Source organism: Vicia villosa, unplaced genomic scaffold, assembly GCF_029867415.1.
Source record: "Vicia villosa cultivar HV-30 ecotype Madison, WI unplaced genomic scaffold, Vvil1.0 ctg.000564F_1_1, whole genome shotgun sequence".
NCBI classification, from domain to species: Eukaryota; Viridiplantae; Streptophyta; class Magnoliopsida; order Fabales; family Fabaceae; genus Vicia; species Vicia villosa.
This window is the reverse complement of record NW_026705257.1, coordinates 466,300-482,728: the sequence shown is the minus strand read 5'-3', so window position 1 is coordinate 482,728 and position 16,429 is coordinate 466,300. Positions and strand designations below refer to the sequence as shown.

The 16,429-nt window shown below is 35.6% G+C and overlaps 1 long non-coding RNA gene across 1 annotated transcript; it reads left to right on the top strand.

Moving 5' to 3' along the window:
• Positions 1-665: 665 nt before the first annotated feature.
• On the top strand, positions 666-2,461 carry LOC131629411 (uncharacterized). The gene is made up of 3 exons (XR_009292042.1): positions 666-994; positions 1,079-1,678; positions 1,815-2,461. It is a non-coding gene; the product is annotated as an uncharacterized LOC131629411 (long non-coding RNA).
• The last annotated feature ends 13,968 nt before the right edge of the window (positions 2,462-16,429 follow it).

The following is a 16,429-nucleotide window of genomic DNA, read 5'->3' as shown; positions in this document are numbered from 1 at the left end:
GCGCTCTGATTCCTGAAAAGGATACGTAGGCATCAAGTCGCGGGGCTTGAACGAGCACATTTGTAAATAATCCTTCTTTTCCCCGTATTTCTTTTTGCATGCATTCACATATAGGTAGACATAGTACACACCCTTTAGATAGAAACAAACATAGGTGGATACCATCGAGTACGATGGGCGTGAGGGGTGCTAGCACCTTCCCCTTGCGTAACTGACTCCCGTACCTATATTCTCTGGTCGCAAGACCTTGTTCCTTCCTTTGTTAGGTTTTCTGATATTCCTTTCCCTTATGGGATAAATATATTGGTGGCGACTCTGTTCATTTTTTCGCGAGCGTGCGACAAGTAGCAAGGGGCGCAGGGCCCAACAGAATAAGGCCCAGGGATGTTTTTGTACTCAATCACAACAAAAACGGGAGTGTATGGGCTTAAGAGGGGTGAGAATCAGCACTTCGTGACAGGCCCAGAGTTGATGGTCCACAATGATTATTTTGATTCAATTTTCAGATTTTGTTTGATCCAATTGCATATATTTGGTAACAATTATTTCCAGATTTTGTGTTATTCATTGAAAGGTTAATCAATTCATTTAATCACCAATTAACACCAGATTTATACCTAATTCAATCATTATGCTAATTAACACATATTAACACAGGAAGAAATTGAAAGAGGAACTAGGTTAAGAAAATATGTACGTGAAATTCTTCCTCCTCACAACACATAGACGGCGACCTCCTTTGGTTTCCGGCGAATAGATCTCCCTCGTCAATCCCTCTGATTCTCATGACAACTCGGTTCTCTCATTCTCCTCACAACGAAAAAATGGCAGTGGATCTTTCCGATCGAAGCCACACGGCGGAGACTCCCTCCAATCCCTCTCTCTTGACTCCATCTCAAGTCTAATTCTATCCGATTCATCTCTCTCATTCCGGCGATTTTTCGAGTATGACGATGGTGAGAAGAAAACCAGAGAGGATATTCTTCATGAACCGGTGAGTTCTCTTGCTTCTTCCTCTCAATCTTCTCTTCTGAGTTACGATGTTGTGCGATTCATGATGTTCTTGTTGTTGTTGCAGCGTTGTTGCGTTGATGATGATGTTGATTGACGTTGAGACGCGATGAAGATTGATGATATTGCGTTGATGAATATCGTGTTGTTGTTGATGAATGGAAGTTGTTTGAAGAACGATGAAGATTCGATCAAGCTTTCTGTTACAAGTTTTTTCTCTTTTTCTGTTATCAATTTTTTCTGCCGATTGAAGGTTGAAGACGAAAGATACTCAGGAGTTTCAAGAGAGAATTGAAGTTGAACTGGTGTTGATTCAAGATAATCGTTATGGAGGTGATTAACGATGATGAAGGTTCTGAGATATGTTCCCTTGAAGAGTGAAGGTTATGGAGATTCGGGAAGAAGATTCAGAGAGAATGAAGGAGATTGAATCGTATCCAGAAGTTTGTTACGTTTTGGTTATTCATTTCTTTCAATTTCTGTTACTTTTTTTTGTTATCAACTTCTCCCTTTTCTTCTCAGTTCTGTTATAGGTTTTGTTAAAGATTGAAGGAGAGCAAGGTTGGTGGTGAATGAAGAGTTTTTGTGAAGCTTTTTGTGAGTTTTCTGAAGAATTCGTGAAGAGAATTGATGGTGAATCGAAAAGTTTGTTACGGTTCTGTTCAAGGTGAGTTCTCCTTTTTTTTCGATTCTGTTATGCTCTCTTTTTCGTGTTGAATCGTTTTTCTGATGTCTTTTTTGCTGTGGTTTAATTTCAAACCGGTTTTGTGTAACTTTGTGTTGTGGTTCGGTTCTTTTTGCAGGTATTGTGTTTACAATATGTAGAACCGGTCTTGGCTTGGTTCAGGACAGCATGTCGGCTTCCATGATCCTTTAAGAAGTGAGCTTCGTTCTAGATTTTGGATGATGAATTTGGACGGTTACGAGACGACACTTCTAGCCGGAGAAGAACTCTGTTAGCCATCACGCTCTACCACCAATGCGAGCCTACATAGTCTTGGGAAATTTTCTGATGTAATCTCTTTGTAATGGATTTGGATTATATTTGTAATGGATTTTGTATGTGTAACATTTTGTCTTGGATTTTGTATGAAATTGGTTTTTTAAATGAGTTTTGAATGACAATATGAATATTGGTTGGGATTTGTAAGGGAACTTTGAATCTAAATCCCGCGGTTTTAACTCTCGACTTTATGAACTTCCAACAATATTTCTTCCAATTTTCTTTAAAATCTCAATGGCATAAGAAGTGAGTAAAACTCGGATGACGCTTCAATTCATAATGATCTTGATGAATGATTATATTTTGAATACGCTTTCAAACTAAACCTCCTCACCCAACCGGTAACATAAGGCATGAATATTGAATATTGACCTTGAGCTTTTAAATGGTGAAGATACGTTGAAACTATGCCACTAAATGAACATGAGCCTTTGGATCTTGATGGACTTTGATGAGTAAAGATCAATCAAAAGCCTTGAACGATTTTTTGTGTTCCCATTTCAATTCTCAATAAAAACCCAAATTCAATCTCCAACTCAAGTTATCTTGTATTGCAATTAATAAACTATTGGAGAAATAATAATGTCTTGATCACGAGCAACCTATGACAACATCCCTTGACTTTAATGATCTCGAAACCTCGAAACAATGGGAACTCTTTAATTTTTCCTTGAATTTCGAATGACGAAATAAACGTCATCGATAACTTATAGTACAGAGAAAGAGGGCAAATTTTGGGGTGCAACATGGCCACAGTTTGAAGTGAAAATTATAGGCCTCGGTTTTTTAGTTGCGGCTTAAAATATCTACCGTTATATAACCGTGGCAATTGAAGTACAGGCCACAGTTTTACACTCCGGATTCAATATTCTATAACATACGTCTACGCTTTGATAACCATGGCCAAATCATATATGTGGCCACAGTTTCTGAGTTGTGGACAATTTTAGCGTGGCCGTAGGCTAAATTTCTAGTAGTGGGTTCAACAATGCATCCTTCTCTTCTTCCCCTAAGCCAAGGTTCGTCCATTGCCTTAATTTGACTTCCATCACCTATACTCCACCTGTACCCTAATGTTAAGACATCTCTTGCTTTCCACATGCTTCTCCACACAAAGCTAGGATTATATCCAATTTTTGCATTTAAGAAAGAAGTACGAGGGTAATACCTTGCTTTGAAGATTCTGGAGACAAGAGTATGCGGCCTTGTCAACAAATTCCATCCTTGTTTAGCAACCATAGCCATGTTAAACGCTTTAAGATCCCTAAAACCCAACCCACCTTCCGCCTTAGATACATTCACTCTAGGAAGACAGTTAATATAGTTTAGATATCTGTGTTGAAAAGAAATGTAATATCAAACAGGTATAAGTAATGCTCGTCTCAATCATACTTTAGATTGGAGTCCATCTTTCGTGGGTTGGCTTAAATGTAACGTAGATGCGGCTTTTAATAATAATAACGGCACTATTAACAGGGGGTGGTGTGTGCGTAATCACTTTGGCAACTTTATCTATGCAGGTATAGCATGGGATCCAGGAACTCTTCCCGTCTTTGAAGCTGAAGTTTTGGCTCTTAAAGAGGCTATCCTTGGGGCTATATCCTCGAATTTGGAGTTCGTGATTTTTGAAAGTGATTCCCAAATTGTTACACAAGCTATCCATTCAAATAAAAAGGGTGACTCTGAGTTTTGTCTTATTATTGAATCAATTTGTAGTTTATTATAGTCCTTCTCAAACTTTGAGGTAAAGTTTGTCAATCATTCTCTTGCGAGGGCGGTCAATTCTTGGGCTCGACGAGGACGGCCAATTTTTGGGCTCGACGTAGTTTATTGAGTTCGACTCCTTTTTGTATTGAACATCTTTTGATTAATGAAAGTCGTTGAGTTTGTTTTGTAAAAAAAAAAAAATTGCAGTTTTGAGATGATGCTATAGATAGAAGAAAGCTAATGGTTGTCATTTTTATAACTAGGTTGAATGTTTCATAGTAAAAAAATTGTAGGCTTCAATATCAAGTGAAGGATTGTATGATACATTTTTCAATCAGTGGTCTTAATGCAGCTTTTATTATGTGCAGCTTTTATTATGTGCAGAAATAATGCAGATTTTTTTTATGCAATATATCATTCGTGTCTCACAAGTTAACATTTGTAACTTGATCATTCTGTAATTCTAACAAACCTTCATAGATATATTATTATAGACTTGATGGATTGTTTCTCTTGTTGGAGTTTCTTTGAACAACTACTACATTATACATTTATACTATGTAAATAAATTGCATAACTGAACAATCTTTCAAATAGTAAATATGAGGAATGTATATATCTAAGTGAATGAGCAATGACACTTTCATGTAAAAAAATAATAAGATAAATATTATTATTGTTTCATATAAACCACATACCCTAAAATCTGAAATTCCACATGAGGGATTGCAATCAATTTAAAAACACATATACATTCTCTCAAGACAGCTAGTATCAGGGCCTTGTTCTATAAGGTAATCAGAATTCAAGCAAGTAAAACTAGAAGGATTCCACAATTGCAAATTAGGAAGATTCAACCGATGTAATTTACCATTGCGGTGATACCAAACTCTCGTGATAAATATGTAGATTGGACCCAAGCGTGCTAGTTATCAACGGTTCCACCCGGCCACTATTTGAACTATATATGAAAAGTTGTGAAGACGGTTTTTCTCCTAGAGCAATAGAACCATTTTTAAAAATAAACAAGGGTTCAGCGAAAGAAGTTTGACTCCTACTATCATTTGAGTTACATATGCTAACTTTAGAATACATTGTTCTCAAGAAAAGAACACTACTTTTTGAAATAAACAAGGGTTCAATAGGAGAAAACTCATTATGGATGTGCTTCTGAGGAATGCTCATCAATTTAGTCCATGATTCAACAACACCATACTCTTTCATCAACCACACAGCACCAAAACGGTTACACTTACACACACATAGACAATCACTCAAAACATATAGCATTCGTTGTGTGAACGACCAATTGTCAACGTTAGTTTCAGGCAGCAATATTTCCCTGGAAGTCTCTTTCTCCAAATCAAAGGAAAAAATCACATTTTGATTTTGATCAGAACTAACACCTATTTTATAAACCACCCAATTCAGAGTGCCACTCGCAAATTTTCCTAACCGGCCAGTGGGCCTAAATGGAAAATTTGGTATGGTTTTCCAAAATTTTTCACCAAATGTATAAATTTTGGTCAAAAGTTGACTAGAATCATATTTATTTTGTGCAACTACTAGCACCTTGTAGTTGTCATTCACTTGATCATATCCAAAGCCATATTGCACGATCATCCAATCAGGCGAAAAAGCTTCGGGAGATTTGTTGGATTTGAACCCGATAGAAGGGTTCCACAGTCTCAAAACATTTTTATAGCTATGATACATACACAACAGCCCATTACATGAACCTATAATACAATTCTTGTTTTTCTTTACGTAGCTCATGGTAATTGGTTCAACTGGGGTTGATGATGAGTTCTCAAATAATGAATCCAAAGAATAAGATTCGATTTTGTATGGTGTTTCTAAATCGGAAAAGACCAACCGTGGGTTGTTCATGCGAATTTGAAGATTAGTCTTTGCGAAATGCGAGTCGGAGATTAGGGTTTTCCATAATTTGCATGCACACTTTAATTCAAGAAGAGATTTAACCGGAAGCCTCAGGAGGATCTCTCTGATCAGTTCTTCCGGTAAGACCGGCGATGGAACTTCCGGCAAGACGGGGGGTGGGATTCGGTGGTTAATGGCGGCGGAAACCGTGTTGTTTTGGCGGTGGTGGAGAAACATAATGAAAGCGGGAATGAATGTCTTAAAGGTTCCTAATCCTAACCAGCTCAGCTGCTCGTAAATTCTTACACTAAAGTGAACAATTTATACTTTAAGAATATATTTTTATATTTAATACAAATTTTTTTTATCGTTACATTATGCTGCATTAAATTTTGAAGATTTTCTTGATTTGGTTAATATTTAAAAATAATTAATAATAACACTTGTTTAAAGTTTTAAAAAAATATATTCTTTATGTTATTAATACTAAAATATTTAAGAAATATTAATAAAACTAAGTGAATATAAGAAAATATTACCTATCACATATTTATAAGAAATATTTATAAAAATCACTTGATTCTTATTAATATTTGTTACAAATATATTATTTTCTTGATTTGCTAAATAATTATTATACCTCCTCTCTTTATTTGATATATCAGATTTCCTCTCTTTTTAAATATGATTTGCTTAAAATAATATATATTTCATCTCTTTATTTGAGTCTAAATTTACTTCATATAGAAATAAAAATAATAAATGTTGCTTAGTATTCAAAAATATATGATATTTTAAATAAAGATTGTTACTAATAAATATTTTTTAAAATAATATAAGAATAAGTGAATAGAATATAATTTGGAATCATGTTTTTTTTTAAATGATGTGTTATTTAGTTGTTATTAAATTAAAAATAAAGAATAATAAATTACGGGGGTATGAAATTAAAATTATTTCTTACCAAAAAAAAATACATATATTTATTTCATACAAAAAATAAATTTATTATTTATAAAAATTCACATTTGTTAAAAAAATATTACATATCTTATATTTATATGAAATATTTATAAAAATCACTTGATTCTTATTAATATTTGTTTAAAATATATTATTTTCTTGATGTGGTAAATAATTATTAAACATCCTCTCTCTTTTTGGTATAGCAGATTTTCTCTCTTTTAAAATATGATATGCTTAAAATAATTTATATTTAATCTATTTATTTGAATCTAAATTTACTTCACATGAAAATAAAAATAATAAATATTGCTTAGTATTAAAAAATATATTATATTTTAAATAAACTTTGTTACAAATAAAACTTTATTAAAAATACGAGGGTTTTATATATATATTTTTTAAAATAAATATATATAAGAATAAATGAATAGAATATAATTTAGAATCACGTTTTCTTTATTTTAAAATGATGTATTATTTATATATAATTATTTATGACAAATTATATATTTTTTAAAATATTACATTTATAAGAAATATTTAAGAAAATCATTTATTCTCATTAATATTTGTTAAAAAAAATTTAGTCCTCCTCTCTCTTTTTGATTTAGTAAATAATTATAAGATCTCTTCTCTCTTTTTGGTATACCAAGTTTCCCCTCTTATTTAAATATGATATGCTTAAAATAATTTATTTATCTCTTTATTTGAGCCTAAATTTACTTCATATAGAAATAAAAATAATAAAGTTTGTTACTAATAAATATTAAAAATATATTTTTTAAAATAACTATATATAAATAAGAATAAGTGAATAGAATATAATTAAGAATTGTATTTTATTTATTTTAAAATCGTATATTATTTAGTTGTTATTAAATAAAGGGTTAAATATGTTTGTGACCCTCTTAAATATCTCATAATTCTTTTTTAGTCCTTCGAAATATTTTCTGTAAAGAATGGTCCTTTTAAATTTTTTATGCACATTTTTTGTCCCTCCTACAACTTATCAACAAAATTTAGTGACGCTTTTAGCAACTATTTATTAATTTGCAACTGAATTAGCGACGATTTTAGCAGGAGGGCCCAAAAGTTTGGATCAAAAAATTTAGGAGGATCATTCTTTGAAGAAAATGTTTTGAAGGACTAAAAATGAAATATGAGATATTTAGGAGGACAGCAAACATATTTAACCCTTAAATTAAAAATAAGAAAATAACAAATTATGAGGGTATGAAAGAGAATATGATCCAAATGATAGACAATATAATCCAAATGAACAAAATGACGTTTTCCAAGGATTATTTACCTCCCTGACAGGTACATTACTGATCTATATTTTTATTCTAATATACATTGTTGTTTTCTATTACTGATTATACTTCCTATATCTCTTTCTTTAGATGAGCAAAGAGATATCTTCAATGAAATCATTGAATTTGTTCAAAATAAAAAAAAGGTGGTGTGCTTTTTTTGTATGGCTATGGTGGAACTGGTAAAACATTTATCTGGAACACTCTCTCTGCAGCACTTCGATCACAAAGACAAATCGTTTTAAACGTTGCCTCAAATGGCATTGCAAGTTTGTTGTTACCATGTGGAAGGACGACTCATTATAAAATTAAGATTTCGGTTCCTATCCTTGAAACATCCATTTGCAATATAGGGAAAAGGGATGAATTTACTGACTTACTTAAAGTAACAAATCTCATTATATGGGATGAAGCATCAATAGCACACAAGTTTTATTTTGAGTCACTTGATAAAAGCCTGAAAGATATTATGAGTGATGACAAGATTGCTAGTTAAAATATTTTTGCAGGTAAAGTGGTTGTCTTTGGTGGAGATTTTAGACAAATACTTCTAGTTATACCTAGAGGTTCTATATCAGATATTATACATGCAACAATAAATGCTTCATATATTTAGGATCATTGCAAAGTTCTTAAGCTTACAAAGAACATGATGTTACAAAATGGGTCTTCATCTTCCACCACTGAAGATATCAGAAATTTCTCAGAATGGATATTACAAATTGATGATGGAACCATCTCATAGCCAAATGATGGTTATGGTGACAGTACCATTTTAGGTGAGTTTTTGATATCCAATTTTTTTTTGATAAGCCAATTGGATTCAATAAATCGAGTACAAGGGGTACTCAACCCATTACAAAAAGAGCAAACAACACTAAGTTAAAGCTAATAAAGGGCATACGTTCCACTCATCATGAGTTAACGGACATTGTCCGTGCTTAACCGCACAAAGCCACTCCCAAGCTAACGATTTAGCAACAACGACAATCTCCCTACTCCCTTGCAACCTTCCGTTAAATAGAATATCATTCCTAATTAACCATATAGCTCTAACAACAGATAACCAAATAAGAGTTTTACGGCTTTTCTTAATACCACCCGGCATGACAGAGACAAACCAACTAAGATGATCAGAAACCGAAATAGAAGAGTAAAAACCCACCAACCGAACCCAATCAAAAATGGAGAGCCAAACCTCCTTCGCGACTTGACAATAGAGAAACAAATGGGTACGATTTTCGTTTTGGTGCAAGCATAAGGGGCAACCAAGGTTATGCTGACCGGAAATTACATGTCTTTTAAAGTGCTCATCTCGAGTTTGTAGTCTTTAATGAATCAATCTCCACCCAAAAACTTGAATATTTCCCGGAGTACCCGATTTCCACACAAACCTCAAAGAGGACAAGAATTCTGTTGTGAAACCATAATTACTTTCTCCATATGCACAAAGTTTGTCGTAGACAGATTTCACCGAAAAACCTCCCGGAGCATACCGCCAATTAAAACCATCCTTCAGATTCAGCCAAGGCTAGAAAGGCATTAGGATGTCACACAGAGAAAGCCTTTCTTTTTGTTGTTGTGGCAGGATTGGAGTTGTGGTATGAAACAGAGACCATTCCCAAGAACCATCCAACACCGAACCAGCATCACTAATACGCACCATTGGTTCAAGCAGGCCCTGAAACAGAAAAGGGAATTGAATGCACAGCGGGTCCTTCCCTAACCAACAGTCCCTCCAGAAATCGATATCTTCGCCATTTCCTACTTTACAGGAAACACTCGTTCGAAACCAAGTAGGGTCAACCCCCCACCCATTCAGAATAAGACGCAAATCCCTCCACCATAATGAGTGATTTGAATTAGTGAAGGATTTAGATTTATCCCGTATATCATATTTGATGCAGCCATATTTGAAAGCAAGAATCCGATGCCATAGAGCTCCCTCTTCATTAAGAATTCGCCACCCCCACTTGGATAACAAAGCTCTATTAAACAGGTCATAGTGTTTTACTCCCAACCCACCTTGCGCTTTCGAACGACAAATTAGCGACCAAGCCACCCAGTTAATCCTCCTTTTATTTTCCTTACCGTTCCAAAGAAACGCCCGTTGAATACTGATAAGCTCGTTAATCACCACTTTCGGTGTCTTATAGAAAGAAAAATTGAAGAGAGGTATCGCATTCAGAACCGAATTTATTAACGTAACTTGACCACCAATAGAAAGATGTTTCCCCTTCCATGATACCAATCTATTTCCCACCTTCTGTACCACTTTCAGCCATGAAGACCTCCTTCTGGGATTGCATCCAATTTGGATTCCAAGGAACGAGAATGGCAAAGAGGTAACCACACAAGACAAATATTGAGATGCTGCCACAGTGAAATCCGGATCGACATTTACACCCCCTACGCTACTCTTATTGAAGTTTACCGATAGACCCGAGCATAATTCAAAACCTCGTAACAGTGCTTTAATTGTTCCCAGATTTTCCCAAGAAGGTTGCCCAATTATCATTGTATCTTCGGCAAATTGGAGTAGATCAATTCTAATATCTTCACCCATTGAAAACGGATGGAAATAACCAATATCAATCGCATTTCTAAGTAACCCTGCCAGACCTTTGGCTGCAAGAATAAAAAGAAACGGAGAGAGGGAATCCCCCTGTCGTAGTCCCCGACCAACTTGGAAATCAACAGATGGACTGCCATTAATTAGAACCGAGAAAGAAGCTGAACACACTCACGCTTTTATCCAAGAACACCATTTGAGTCCTGTAGCAACCTGCCCTAAAAATTAAATTATTAGAGTCGCCACCTATCCTACCAGGGCGAATAGGAAACCCTACGAAATTATAGAGATCGGAGTAAGATACTATATTCAAGTCGAGGGAAGGTGTTAGGCACCCTAAACCCTTTCCTAAGGCTTGCATTATAAAGTCAAGGTTTATGGCAAAAAAATAAAGAAAGGTAACAGACATTTAATAGAGTTAAAGGCTAATTATATTGAACATGATTAGAGTTTGGAGGAGGGGGACTTGCCTTGTTGCCAAGTGCCTACGTATCTCCTTATGGAGAATCAGAGTCAACGTAGTTCGGGGACAGGGTTGTACGCCTTTGAATTTGATGTGATATGGTTTTAAGGCCTTTTGAGTTGCCTTATCGTAGTTATGATAAATCGTAGTTTTGAAAAGGTTTTGGAAAGTGTTTTAAGGTTGGGCGTACAACCCTGATTTTAATATGTACTATTAACCGCAATGATCAATAGATTTGATCACCATAGTTAAAAGATTAGTAGTGTATTATTACCAATTTTAATTGATGGATTCAATTATCACTAATAATAAATAAAGGTATTTTTAGAATTTTATTGTTTAATTTGTATCATTACCCCTCGTAATCGATTGATTCGATTATAAATAATAATGAATTTTAATGGAAAAATAGGCTAATCATCACAACCAATAAAAATGGTTGAAACCCTTTAGCCAAATAAAACTTTTTATTTTAATTAAATAAATATTCAATAAATCAATTATTGCCCATCACGATTAATGGATTTAATCGGAACGAATCAATAAATTAAAATTTAATATTTATAATATATATTAATTTATTTAAAAAAATAAATCATTATTATATAAATAAACATTAAAAGTAATTTAAGGAAATATTTTAAATAATAATAATAATTAAAATTAATAAGTTATTAGAGGTTTTGATTCAGTGTAGTTGTCACTAGGGTATATGGTATGAAGAATAAATCTGGGGCGTTTGATTGGAGCTAGTAGTGGTCCTAGGGTTCAGATCTAAGGGACTATAGTGGACCCTGGGGGTATAGGCGCATAGGATCAGGGTTTGGAAAATTCAGAAAAATATATGTGGGAGTGAGGGATCGAACCCACACCCCCAGACTCAAACCACACCCTTGCTAACTCAACCATGGTACACACGCGTTAAAGAAACGCACTCATCATAATATAAAAAAAACAAGAAAAACAATATGGAAACGCGCGCACAAATTTGAATTGGCCAGTAACACAGGGATACATCATCATCGTCCCCAACATACCTGAGAATCTCTGCAAAATTAGCTACGAATTTGCTAAGATTTCGTTCGTAGCAAGCTCACCTGAAAAATAACGAATAGCATATATACACATATGAATGTTTCGCGACCCTCCTATTCCCTTCGTCTAAACCATACGAACTCAACCACGCACCTGTTTTGATCTAATTTTACCCCTACCAGAAAACCCCAAATTTCAATCAAGAACCCTAACTCGGCCGTTAATGGCAAAACAAGATTTAACCACGCAAACTTCAGTTTAATGATCCAGAAACGTTCACAACATTGAAACAAAGCATAGCAGACAAACAAATTCACATAAAGATGAATGAATTATCCTAATCGATGCAAAGTTCAGAGCAACATACCTGGGCTTATATGGAGGAATTCTGGGGGTGTTGATGTTATGCAAGTGTCCAGGTAGCTTCAGATTAATCCCACGAACGTGTAGCAATGCTCAAATCCTTCTAAAAACTCTTCAATCCTGCAATCCGAATCTGAGTTTTCTTGAATAATTTTTGTTCTTGATTCTTTGCCTATGATTTGAATGTTCAACCCCTATTTGTGTGGCTTATGTTCTATACTTATAGGGGAGTGAATAAGGTTTACAAAATAGTCCAAATATCTCTTGCATCCAATCTTGCTAAATTTTGGAGATTTGATTTTATTCTTGAATGGAAACTTGCTATTTTTGTCCAATTTTGTACCAATCTTTTCCAATCATTTGTGCACGAAAATTATATTATATTGTGGTATAAATGCTGATTGAAATTGGTCATTATGTAGCCTTTTGCCAAATATTTGATTTTCTTTGATTTACATCATTTTAAATCATTATTTAAATGAAATAAAAATTATATAAAATCAAATAAAAGGCTAAAACTCGTGGCACATGGTTTGGATAACTTAGATAACTTGTGGACCAAGATTGAATCATAAAAAGATAGGACCACTTGTAGGGATGGCAATTTGGCCCATCCCCAGTGGGTACCCACAAAAAACCCCATATCGGGTAGGGTAAATACCCATAAAAATGGGTATGAGCATGGGTACGGGTAATTACCCATTAAAATATGCGGGTATGGGTGCGGGCACGGGTACCTTACTACCCAACCCGCCCCATACCCACACTACATATTTCTATAATATTATTTATATTATTATATAAAAAATGCATGATTCTAAATTTTTTAAAAATATATCGTTATTAAATCATTACACATTTTAATAAAAGTGTTTATTTGTTTCTTAACTTAACAATAACATACATAATTTTTTTAATATTGTTAAAAAGACTTAAACTATATGATATTTTATAATTAAACGATTTAATTTTACTATAAATGCGGGTAAACGGGTACGGGTATGGGCATTGAGGTACCCACAGGGTACGGGTACGGGCATGAATATTGATACCCACGCGGGTTTGGGCTCGGGTACGGGGATTTTTTTAAACTGCGGGTATGGGGACGGGTACTATAGTACCCTGCCCAAACCCTGCCCATTGCCATCCCTAACCACTTGCAAAAAATTCCCATTTGAACCTCTTTTGTTTCACATTTTGCCCCAAAAATCACCCAACTTTGATAAGGCATATCTCTCTCAATTTTTGAGCTATGAAGGAGTTCTAGGACTTTTTGGAAACCTCAAGAGGTCCTTTATAAGCCACTTTGGAACATATTTTTCATTTGGGGATTTTATCCTGATGATATGCCCTTTGACAAAAAACTGTCTTTGGTTGACTTTTGAAAAGGACCCATAATCTTTTGTATCATATCTCCCAAATGAAGCATTTCTGGCCTTGGCTTGTGAGAGACAAAGTTGTAGAAATTCCAATTTCCTTCCAAATAGGCTTTGAGTGACGTTATGGCCAGTCAAAGTTGAGTTGACTTTCTCCTAAAGAAACCCTAATTTGAACCTTTTTGTATTTGTTCATTTCTGAGTTTCTATTGATGAATCATGATCAACCTTTGATCAAATGATCGATATATTCTCCCATACTTGATGTTGACCAAAAGTCAGAGGTTTTGACTGTGCTTTGACCATGGTTGACTTTTAAGTCAAACTAGTTAACTGTGGATCATCTGAGCTGTTGCACAAGTAAACTTTGGAATTGGGCCTTGACTTTTGACATAGAGGTATCTTGGATCATAATAGGCCATGGAGAACTTCATTAGAGGCCTTGTTTTGCTAATTCCCTCAGGAGAGTACCAAACCCTAGCTTTAGGAGACTCTTGCTCAGGAGAATGACTTGATGAATCTCTTGAGCTTTTGAACCATTATGACTGAAATATGGAAGGCAAATTTTAGGGTATGACAGCTGCCCCTATTTAATTACCTTTGATTGAATGACGTGAGGATACGCAGTTCTCACGTCTTTGGATCGAAGAGTTATTAAATAATGGAAGACCCCTTGAATTTGCCTTGTACCTGGTAGTGAATAAAGGAATGCCTTGCTAACGCCTGAGACTTACATAGCGAGGCCTCATAGTTTGTTGCGTAGAAAGTAGTTACCTTGCTATGGTGCTAGCAAGGGTTTGCAGTTTGTAGGTAACCCACTTACTATAGTCATAGTAAGTCGTCGCGCTTGGTATACCCACTCCCTATCGTAGTTTGAGTAAGCTTATCGTAGATGGTAGGGCCCACTTACTATTGTGCTAGTAAGTCGTTGCGGTCGGCCGTACCTACTTACTATCGTAGTTTCAGCAAGTTTATCGTGGATGATGTGGCCCACTTACTATAGCTTTAGTAAGTCGTCGTAGTTAGCCATATCTCCTTGCTATCGTAGTTTGAGTGAGTTTATCGTAGATGGTATGACCCACTAGTAAGTCGTCGCAGTTAGTCATACCTACTCACTATCGTAGTTGGAGTAAGCTTATCGTAGACGATAGGGCCCACTTACTATTGTGCTAGTAAGTCGTCGCAGTTAGCCATACCTACTTCCTATTGTAGTTGGAGTGAGTTTATCGTAGATGGTATGACCCACTTACTATTGTTCTAGTAAGTCGTCGCGGTTAGTCATACCTACTCACTATCGTAGTTGGAGCAAGCTTATCGTAGATGGTGTGGCCCACTTACTATTATTCTAGTAAGTCGTCGCAGTTAGCCATACCTACTTGCTATCATAGTTTTAATTGATAAAAAAAAGGATTACTTGCCATAACCCTAGCAAGCTCACCTGGACCGTTGGGATCCATTGCCCCGGTGCGGATAAGTTTACCTGCATAGAAGATTGTTTGGCAAATACGTATGCTTATGATCTTGTTGATTGCATAATGAGGCGTATGTATGTTTGCGTGAGAGTTGCGTGTACGAATGTTTGTGTGCAAATGTTGCGCGTATGAATGCTGGTGTGTAAATGAGTGTGTATGTGTGATGACTTTAACGTTTTATCTCTTTGCCACCCATTGGATTTGTTTTAACCCTTTCAAGCTGTTTGCAAATCCTGGCTTGGATCGTTCTAGGATGATCTACTGGTAACATCCCTGGTAAGAGAGATTGTGGTGGATCACAATGATTGCAGCGTGAGGCGTATATTGCCTGCCGGAGATGTCATGGTTTCGTTCCCATTGCTTTTGTTTTGCCAATTTGTAAGTTTCTCATTTAGAGTTCAATGCTAAAGTTTATGAAAATAATTTATCCTTTGCACACGGTATTGAAATGACGAGAAAGCGTAGTATGAAGGAAAAAAGAAAGCTTTTATTGATGTTGCCTTAAATTGGCGAATGTACAAAAGTGCGAAAAAGGAAAATGACAAATAGAAATGATATTAATACTGCTGTTGCTCTTTTGCTATCGAGGGCCCCAGTAATCCTTTGAATTCGGAAGTTGACGATTGCACGACTCCTTATCCTTTGTGAATTGTCTTGGATTCATGGCTTAGGATCTTGCTTTTGCTAAGCATAGTACTTCTTGACTGCATCTGAATTGATTGGATGTGGTAGCTCGTCCCCATCCATGGTGGTGAGGACGAGTGCTCCTCCTGAGAACACCGTTTTTATGACATATGGACCTTCGTAGTTGGGCGTCCACTTTCCGCGGGCGTCGAGTCGAGGTAGTAAGATTTTCTTGAGGACGAGATCTCCTTCTTTGTAAGTTCGAGGGCGAACCTTTTTATCGAACGCCCTTTTCATCCTTTTCTGATAGAGTTGCCCGTGACACAAAGCTGCCAGTAGCTTTTCTTCAATGAGATTAAGCTGATCAAAACGAGTTTTTACCCATTCCGGTTCTTCTAACTTTGTGTCAGCTAGGACTCTTAAAGACGGAATTTCCACCTCGATAGGGAGGACTGCTTCCATACCATAAACCAAAGAGAAAGGGGTTGCCCCTGTGGATGTGCACACCGAGGTTCTGTAACCGTGTAGGGCGAAGGGAAGCATTTCGTGCCAATCCTTGTATGTTTTCACCATCTTTTGTACTATCTTTTTGATGTTCTTATTCGCAGCTTCGACAACACCATTCATCTTAGGCCTGTATGGT